We start from the raw sequence: 10,610 nt of genomic DNA on the forward strand, positions 1-10,610 counted from the left end.
GTTCTGTGACATTATGGAATATCAAAGACGGCGACGCCATTTTGAAAGCAAAATTGATGGTAAACAATGGAGGTGGTCTTCGGCTCTCACAACCAATTGCGCGCGAGCACGTATGGCCGCGCTTTCATTCAATGGGCTAAATTATTCTGTCACATACAGATAAATTCTATTCATGGCATAGAAGTATTTATATGTGAAAATCGTGATAAAATGGATCAATCACTTAGCCTGATTAAGGTGTTTCTTACTAAATTGGGGATGGTGTTTTATCCCTTTTGTTGTCCTAAAATTGCTATTATGTGATAGTTGCACAGCAATGTTTAAGATGGCTAGCCTAGGCCTACTTTGCAATGACCAATTCGTTCATCATTCATTTAGAGTTACTCAGGCTGCCAACTGGCCTTATTAGACTACTCAGGTATTAGTGCTTGGATTTTGAACAGAGTAATGAATTATCCTCGTCTTTAGTCACTCATGATCCTTCATATTAAACCTACAGTTTCTCATGTCACAATCATACAAAATGTGATGAAAATAGGTATTTGTTGACTTAAATATGCTTAATAGACAAACATGTCCACAACATGACTGCGCACTGTGCAAGCTCTATTTCAAGAGATTCAAACAGCAAGCAGGGAGAACCATATTGAAAAGTGCGCTGTGCTCCCCCTCTTTCCCCTAGCGAGACATTTCAAAGCTCATTAATCAAAAACTCGTCGCTTTCAAACTCGCCACTGATTCCAGCTCCTTATGAACAAAGCTTTTGCATTCTGAACTCTGGAAACACATTTCAAACTGAGAGAGGGCAAACTTTGCCCAGGGAGCAATGATGACAGCATGCGCAGCCTTTTGGTCGCTTATATCCATGATTGGGAAAGCTGAGAGATCGTGTAGCCCGTGAACCAACGAAACCTCTCGTATGATACGGATGGAACAGACGGTGGGTTCCCTTAAATAACCATACCTTATCAATACTTAAACTGATCACAACTGTAGATTACACAGACAGGCTGTTGTAGTGGGTAGACTGTTTATTAGACTGTATTTTAACCGAAAACCGCATGTGAGTTAACCTTTCAGTTGTCTGTTAGGAAATATTTGTGTCGGTGACAAATACAAACCATACTAATGTAGTAGTGACTGATGTTCATTGTTGAGGATGCTGTTATTCACCGAGGACTTTCCCTTGTTTTGTTTCCCACAGCAATGCCGTTTTATGGCAGCCATCTTAACAGTCGGTTATTATGTAGTGGCTACGTGAGCTATGCCAAAAACCTGCACACTATGTAAGGAATATATGGTTTATTGCCTTAGTAGTTTTTTGTTGTCAAGAGGCGAACGTTTTCAAATTAATGTTAGTAGTGGACATCCATAGAAAAATCAAAACATCTCAGACATTTAACACCAACGCAGCACTAACATTACGCCGTTAAAATGAATCAGCGTTCATGTTTCAGATCAATTTATTCAAAGGTGATTGGTAGCTATGTATGGTAGCCATATCACACATTTAGAGAGATGAAAGCAATCGCTACATTTCTCCCATTGATGCTTAACACTGAATGATACCTCACCTTACATTTCAGGACTCTGTTACATCGACGTGGCTGCAGTTGACATCAGAGAAATCTAAAGCTTGACCGTGCATGATTTGGGGAGAGCATATTAAGAGTGGGATTTCCCAGGCAAAGCTTGTAGAAACGCCTTGACCATGGCCTATACCATTTCATTAGGTTTCTTACTTTCAGCATATGGATCACCATATTGTCATCATTACAATCACCCAATTATTTGCTTGGCCTTCTTAAAGAAAAGTAATGATATTTGTAAGATGTTATGCTGTGTGATTTACACTTAGTATTAAATTAACATTTGCATGACTCAAAAATCAATTTGTCATTTAATTATTGCATTCCAGTGGGCCTAGTTCCGTACAGTTCTTTAAATGGCCCGGAAAATTGCATCGTGTTTTGGGGGGGAAACTGGCCGACGTCGAGGTAGGCTATAGCTAAATGCTTAATTGTGTAGTGGTTAAGGAAACAGTTCCATGTATGACGAGTGATGTATTGTCATCCAAAAGTCTATACATTCAATATGTGGCCTCCATCTTTGGAGATGTATGAACTCTGGGGTCCCCAGCACTATAGGTAATCAGCAGTAAGTAAATAGGCCTACCAAATTATTGCCATAGGCCATTAGACGAACATAGGTAAACATCTTATGAGTGTCACAATAAGCTCTTTGGTAGCCTATTTAGTAATTTAGATTATAATTTTCTAGTAAACTGAAAGAGGGTTCGTTTTGTGGGTACAGTTGGCATTAGGGTGGCTTATGCGTGGCTTGGGTGTCATCAATCACTGATTGGACACAATTTTCCTAGACAGCAGTTACTTCTCTTCAGAGAGGGTGAAGCCAGATGGGATGCGTCCATCTTTCTCTCAAAAGAAGGCTGGCTCCGCTGAAAATTGAAAGACACAGTTCAGACTGCAATTGACTATTAATCAACAGCCTGTTTCATGTTTTGGAAAGCGAAAGTCTGATGACTCTTGAAGGCAGATGGAGATGGGGATGCTGGTCGGAATGCAACCGTCGTGAAATCTAACCAGTGTACCATAAACTTATACTAAAAAGGATTCTGGCCATTCACAAAAGTGAACTAGACAAAGATTAGTGGTGAATGGGATTATAGTATTCATCATGCAATAGCCTATGGTAATGTATAGCCTATTTGAGTGTTTCATTGTTTCCGAACGTTTACATGTATAATAATACCTTAGTGTAGGCTAGACTTGTTAAGGTCAGCGCGCAATTTCTTTAAGGACCCATCACATGCCCCAAACAAACAAACAAACAAACAAACAAACAACGAATGAGCTGTTCTATTAAGTAAAATTGAATGAAAATATTTATGGCGAGGGAGGGTAGCAATGGTAGCAAAGGGTTCAAGAAAAAGTAACACTTACTCAGCAATTAGGTTTAGCTTGCCAAAGCACAGCTTTTGTGGAGTGAGAGTTACATCGCACCAGGAGGCAAGTGCACGGCTCGCACAAACAGGATATTCATCTGTTGCCTCTGATTGGGCAGAGTTGGAGAAGACCACGCCTGCCGAATAGTGGGAAATATTTACATGTTGAGCTTAGTAAGTACAGTAAGTAATGAGGACCAGGGACGTCTGCAATCATTCACCTTTTGACCAACCATTAAAGGGACACGATGAACTCAATTCTAGATTACTTCTCTGGCAGCGACATGAAGGCATTTACAACAAAATTATGTCACGAGGAGCGCAGGTCTGTGGCATCGCACTACACAGAGACTCCTGAGAAATACGCGACAGGTATTTTGGATCATCTTCACAGCCGCCAGTTGTTATATGAAGTGAATGAAGACGTGCGTGTGACTTCATATGATACCAACGCTACTGAAACTGATAACTTTGGCTTCGGATTGGTTCATGCTGTAGCTTATGGATGCAGTGGTGACTCAGGAAACGCGAGGAAAAGTGTCCAATACATCAACCACGCACCTTCATGGAACGGGTCGTATCCCAGTCATCAAACGGAAAACTTCCAAAACGACTCAAATGAATACGAGCAGCAAAACTGCACGTTTTTTCGGGAATCCTCTCTCAGTTGTCAGAGTGTACCGCTATCCCAAGATTCTGTTCCTAGGCAAGGAAGTAAACCAGTGACATCAAGTGCATTTGAGTGGATGAAGATAAAGAGGAATAACCAGAAAACCAGTAAGTACCTGAACCTAAAGTTGTGCCTAGAAGCCTTGATTGGTTGCTTAATTAGATGGTAGTTGTTTTAACATTGTTCACGTTCTTTCCAGGCAAGGCACCGGAGTATGGGCAGGGAAACACCGTAGCAACTGCACGAACCAATTTCACAACTAAACAGCTTACAGAACTGGAGAAGGAATTCCATTTCAACAAGTATCTCACCAGGTCAAGACGGCTGGAGATAGCGCATAGCCTGCAGCTAAATGAAACCCAAGTGAAAATCTGGTTTCAGAACAGAAGAATGAAGCAGAAGAGAAGAGATAAGGAGGGCCTGGCTGTGCTCACCTCATGCCCAAATGCGAAATATTCAGACTCGTCGTCCTCATCTGAGCTCAGCTCTCCCATATCCACACCACCTACCTCTCCAGTTATCGCCCATTTAAGTTAAATATACAGCTGAGAAACTGGACTCCTTTTGTTGTCACATTTGTTGTAATAATGTATGCTGTGTAAATGTAGTAATTACTCGCTGCACTAATATTCAAGTTTATTAATTAAGTTATAAATGTATCCATTTTGTGCCTTATAAGACTGTGCTGTCTTATAGAAGTAACGGGATACAACATGATTGTGCCTTTGCCAGTGTGGGGGGTTTTGTGTATAAGGCCTCACTCTGAGATGTTGTTTAAACTCTTAATGCCTTGATTAACCTAATTTGCCTTTGTACTAGAAGTCCAAAGATTTGAGATAAAAGATCTTAAATAAGCATCTACTGATTTGTATCATGTTAGGTTGTCCTCAGGAAAGTTCCTCAGCTTGCTGAAGCATGCACTAAAATACTCAGGTTCAGAGGTTAACTTGACATTTGATCTCCTCCTTGTTACGATGTATGCAATTTTGAAATGATAACCACTTTACTGAAGTGATATAATGACATGCCCAATGTAATATTTAATGTAAACACAAATGTGGATTGTTTTGTAACAGTTACAAACGATACTTACATTGTCACTGTACTAAATGCAACCACATTTCTATCATACCTGACCTGAACATTCGGTACATTAACTGATGTGTAGAAACAATGAGATTAAGATGGTTTTTGATGGGCACAAAATTAAACTCGCGTTGCTGCTGCTGGATGCCAAGAGTGAATATACTGTTGCCTTTATCAAATGTTTTGTGCATTTGCTGACTACACTGATTCTAGAAATTTCACTTTCACTGGTTAAGTACATGTGCCTTTTTTCTGAGATACATTAATGGGATTAAGACACATAAAGTGACAAGACACATAAAGTGACAATTTAACCATATCTACTGTACATGTGAACAGTATGTGCCATACCAAACAATGTGAGATACAAATAAGAACATCTACTGTATGTGATGATGTTAAAATCTTTAATGATGTTAAAATCTTTAACATCATCAAAGTGTCAGAAACTGTTGTTCTTTCCCTGTAAGTTTATTTATGTTTGAAAACTTTGTGTAAAAATTACTCTAATGGCCATTACAACTTGGAATAAAATACTAAATAAACTCAAACAAATGAAAAAACTACTCTGACTACAGACTACTCTGAAACATATACATCTTGGTGTAAAACTCATGAGAACTTAGATTCTGTCAACCCTAAATATGACAAAGTGAATTTAGTTTCACATTCTTAGTTGCCCCTCATTATAGAGGGATTCACATAGACCACTGAAACCCCATTGTTGCACAACAAACATCACATGTTGCAGTACTTAGATGATCTAATGAGAACTGTTATTCTCTGCCCAAAATCTCAATCTTTGATGTTGAACAGTTCCCTTATTAGGTCACTTGGTAGTACAATAATAGGATGGCAAGAGGTCTCTTCTCTGTCTCATGAGCGCATGAGAAGCAAGCAATGCTAGGTCACAAATGTAGATCATTCTGGAAATATAGCCTCCCTCCATCACACGAGAGTAAACAGTGATCTAATTGCGCGCTGGTGATTTGTGGGGTCCAGGAGGTGCCCTCCATGAGGCGGAAGGCTGGCCTGATGCTCCGCTTCCTTATTGACCTGTTGTGGTGGGCAGAGTGGAATGACATGGTGGAGGAGAGGCCTGCTGGATTTACTGCACAGAGGGCTGAGGCAGCAAAACTGCTGACGGTTTGCGGTAATGCACACACTGCCCTTCCCTGTACCTTAGCAGAGAGCGAACACACCGTTAAAACACACCGCTGTGATTTTGGCCGGCGTTAGTGACTCTTCATATATCATAACATCGCATCATGGCCCCCATTTGGGGCTCAGTAGCATGCTACACTTGTCAGAAGACTGCAAATAATGAAGACTAATAGGCAGCCGCCCAAACCGCCTTTGCCAGATTTTTTTTCTCTCCATTTTTCCCCCTATAGCTCTGCAAACTTATCATCTTTCTCCCACATGTCAGGCTGAAACAAGGTTTACACCATTCCACCACACCGTTTATGGAAATTTGGTACACATCGGTGTTAGCAGGTGAAATCAGTGGAGGTGTTTGTGCAGGGAGGGCATTTCAGGGCTCCACTAATTCATCTCAGCGTGATGGCTTAACCCTTCTTCTCTCGCTCCTCGGCCGGCAGCTGGTCCCGGGATTGCACAGCATGACGGCAGGGCCAGGGGTAGTGCCTTACACACACGCTTTTCCAGATGACCACTCTGGAACAGCCCTCACATCTGTTTAAAAGGAAGCTCTGCTGGAGCGCTGGCTAGCGTTAGCCTGCACTGGAGAACAGGCTCGGTGCTGCTGCTGCTGCTGCTCTTCACCAAGGCTGCTGCTGTCAGTGAGAGAGGGAGATGCCTCAGCCTCTTGTGCTGAGTTGGGATGATCAAAACCGGGCTGCACTTAATTCACTCATCCAAACACACACACACACACACACACACACACACACACACACACACACACACGTGCATGTACATACGCATGCAGGCACTCTCTCTCTCTTTCTTTCTCTCTTTCTCTCTCTCACACACACGCGCACCCACAGACATACACACACACACAAACACCACACACACACACACACACACACACACACACACACACACACACACACATACTCACAAACACACACACACACACACACACACACACACACACACACACACACACACACACACACACACACACACACACACACACACACACACACACACACACGCACTACACACAGACATCGTCTATGAGGTCAAAAAGATATTTGGTGATTTATACTCGTCATTAAGAAATTTAACCCAGCAACCACAATTTCCAAGTGCTCATTCTCAGGGGCACTTCTCTCCCTCACTAACCTGGCAGACAAACTGATCACACCGGAAAGAGCCCATAAATAACGCCAGGCCTGTCTATAACACTTTGGATGGAAATATGTTACAAATACCTGTCCCCTTTACTGATACCCATACAGACATCCTTTATAACATTTTCCACATAAAATTATGACGGAATAAATTGCATCTTCATTTGTCTTCCCCAGCTCCAGTGATGACTGCGATTCCAGGCTCTCAGCACTTTACAGCACATCATTATATTAGCCTGCTACTACACAGAGAAATTGATTGTTCTAGAAAACGAACTTGGCTTTGCTATAAATTACACCTATGGATTCTGAGAAATGTGTTATTTTGTTTAAAATAGTCCCTAATATAATTAGAGTTCTAATTTATGTAAAGCTACAAGTGTGCCTATTACGGTAACAGGCTTTGGAATTTAATCTGTCTGCAGAATAAAGAATGATCCGGTGTGCTTTTCATTTGTAATCTCAGACACATTATTTCAGTAAAATAGTCTGTGACCATTAGATATGAAAAATGGATTACGGACAGCTTTATTCATGAGTTTTGCTTTTTAAAGTTAACAGGCCTTTCATGAAAGCAAGTTTAAGGATGGGTAATTAAACAACTTATCATATGCCAGCGACACTCTGCGCATATCAGTGTTAGCCTGGTCCGCTGGATAGAGACCTTACCTGTGTGCAGAAAGTAGATTTCTATCATGCTGATTTATCTACCCAGGTGGGCCAGCTGTGCAACCTCCTCCCACGAGAAATAATCACATATATCTTTATGGGACCTGACGGCCAACCGGGATGCTTAATTTATCTCAGCCATGGCTTTTCTGGGCTCTTCATGTTACACCATTTCACGCAATAAGTAGGAAATGTTGGGCCAAAAAGAACAAATGGGATGTGTTGAATATTAAGTTGTATCTTGAAATGCAATTCCAAGCCTCTCAGTGGAAAATTACAATGGGGGTGAAATAAGCTCTCAGGCTTGGAGCAGTGATTCATTACAAAGATGCCGTACAGTGTTGTATTATCAAATCTTATACCACTGGGGCGCACAGATCCACTCCACAGTGGTGAAAAGACTTCAAATGTTTTCGTTGAATACCTGCACTATTTCCTGTGCATTTCTTTAGTGAATGTACCAGTGGGACTGTTTTTGATGTACAGTATGCCACACACCGCACACACTGCAAGTGCTCATGTAACCTGCTGTGTCCAAGGCCCACACATGACCCTATAGTGCACATCAGAGTGCTCTGTCCATCTCCTCGGTCAGGCCCTGTCTGCGGATCCTCAGACCACGTGTGGCCGCCTCAGATGTGGAGCCCCGACTCATGTGGGGCTGATGATCTGCTGGTAATTAGTGGCGTTGGGGTGGACCGTTTCCATTATCGTCCCCATGTTGCAATCCAGCCCTCGCTCCACTCCCTCTCTCTGAAGGGGGTCCCCAGAGTGGGCTCTGATTGCCTTCATTAAGGAACTCACTGTGGGCCGTTTTTTCCTGTGTTGTTGTGGCATGAGGACCGAGCGCTGGAGACATGTCATCATGTTGGAAGCCACACTGTTTATCCTCATTAAGTGCACAGCGCTCACCAGAAGGGTCTCTGAACGGGAACTCGGAGGCGCACACAACCACAAAAGCTTGGAGGATTCTTTACCGTGGGCACCAATGATTGTTTTTCTACACTTTCCGTCATCCTTTGTTGTCGCAATAGACATCTTTTTTTAAATATTTGTAAGCGTGTCGGGGAAAAGCAATTGGCTGTAAAAAAAAAGTCTTAAAAAAATTGCGACATTGTTCCGTTTCCCTCTGCTTCACATTCATGATGGAGTAGTGGTTTCCTTTGTGTCCTCTCTGTGTGCTCTGTTTTCATCAGAAAAGCGGCGCGTGGCAGTGTGGGGGTTAAAATATTCCACTCTGCCCCAGAAGCCATTTGATTTCATTTGTAGTGTGTCTGCTGGCCTGTGGAGGTGAGCCCACCTTTGGCAGCCGGGAGACCCGCGTGGCGCACATATCTAGTGCACGGAGACACGGAATTGACAACGCATTTATCTTTGAATAATGCAAATGTCCCGAGACCGCGGTGGCAGCGGCGCTCGGCGTGGCCGCCCGAGGGGCCCAGGGGCCTGTCAGACGACGCGCTGGCTGGCCTCTCGCTCCGAGCAGCGCCCCCGCCAACCCCCCCAGCAGGCCACTCCAGCGGACGCCCCCGGCCCCGCCGCAGAAGCCCACTCCATTTGCACACCGGCCCCACGAGGAGACGGGCCCGCGCTGCACACACGGCCAGGCCCAGGACCCACGCGCTCTATTACAGTAAAGGACACACGCAGAAAGGGGACAATATGCCCTTTAGAAACCATCGGATTTACACAGAGTTAGGGATAGTGTGCTGTATGTACAGTATACACATGTACAGTATATGTATCCATTATATACATATATATATATATATATTACATGTTTCAAAGACGGAATAATGTTACAGTTAGAAAACTGTTTTCCAAATGTCCCTCTAGATAAATTAAGGATCTATCTATCTATCTATCCAGTCTTCTTTCCTTTCATTTAAAGCAACAAAAGCAGCACAAACCAGACGTTACCACTGAGAATAAAGCAATGTTGCTCATTCATGAAAATAATTTAGTATTTGTAATGTATTGCAATTTGAAGTTAATTTCCCCGTGTATATGCCCGTTGGTTAGTGTGTGCTTTGTAAAGAGTTTGTCAACCTAAAGTGCACACGAAGCATATTCCGGAAGGCAGTAAGATGTATATGTTTTGGATACGAGTGATATTGGTCAACGTTCTCTTTCCCCATGTATTATTGTTTTCATTGTGTTGTGGATTGATTCCTCCACAAATATGTTGGTTGAGGCTGAGTGAGCCCAACATGTATGGCTTCAAATGAATGGCTCTTGGCAGCCTGACAGTGCTGTTCAGTGAGCCAGAGTGCCAGTAAATTGTTTGTCTTCTGCTGTGCAATCCTATAATTCTTCTGGGAGCCAATGACATTGTGCTTGCCAAAGAGAATAATGATAGATGGGCTAAAATCAAACAGGAAGACTTTAGGATGCATCCTGGCCACCAGGCATAATGTGAAAATATTCAGTCTCCCTAGACACTCCCCTCTGCGTCGTTCTATCTGTTTTTTTTCTGTCTCGAGGAATAAATGTGTCTCTGACCTGCATATATCAACAAAAGAGTCTTTTGTCTTTTTCTGCAAGATTATCCAAATCTCACATCAAGATAATAATAGCCATATATTAACATCATGTTCTGCGTTCTGCAAAGTGCTGTCGTCGCACTGCTGCTCCTCGGCAGCTCATTTCCTCCGTCTTGCGTGAAATGTGTGGACGCGCGGCAATCTGCCCGACTGACCGTCCTGCTGTCCAACCGGCGAGAGCATGTTCCCATCTGTTCCGTCCCCGGAGTGTCATGGCAACACGACTCCACCTTGATACCATGCGATGGTCCCACTCGCCGGAGCAGCACGGGGTCCTCTCTGGGGCCTCGCCGGGGTCCTCCTAGGGTTACAGGCATGCTAACGGACACCCGACATGTGCAGCGCTTCCGGTCTGC

The sequence above is a fragment of the Sardina pilchardus genome, chromosome 4, assembly GCF_963854185.1.
Source record: "Sardina pilchardus chromosome 4, fSarPil1.1, whole genome shotgun sequence".
NCBI lineage: Eukaryota > Metazoa > Chordata > Actinopteri > Clupeiformes > Clupeidae > Sardina > Sardina pilchardus.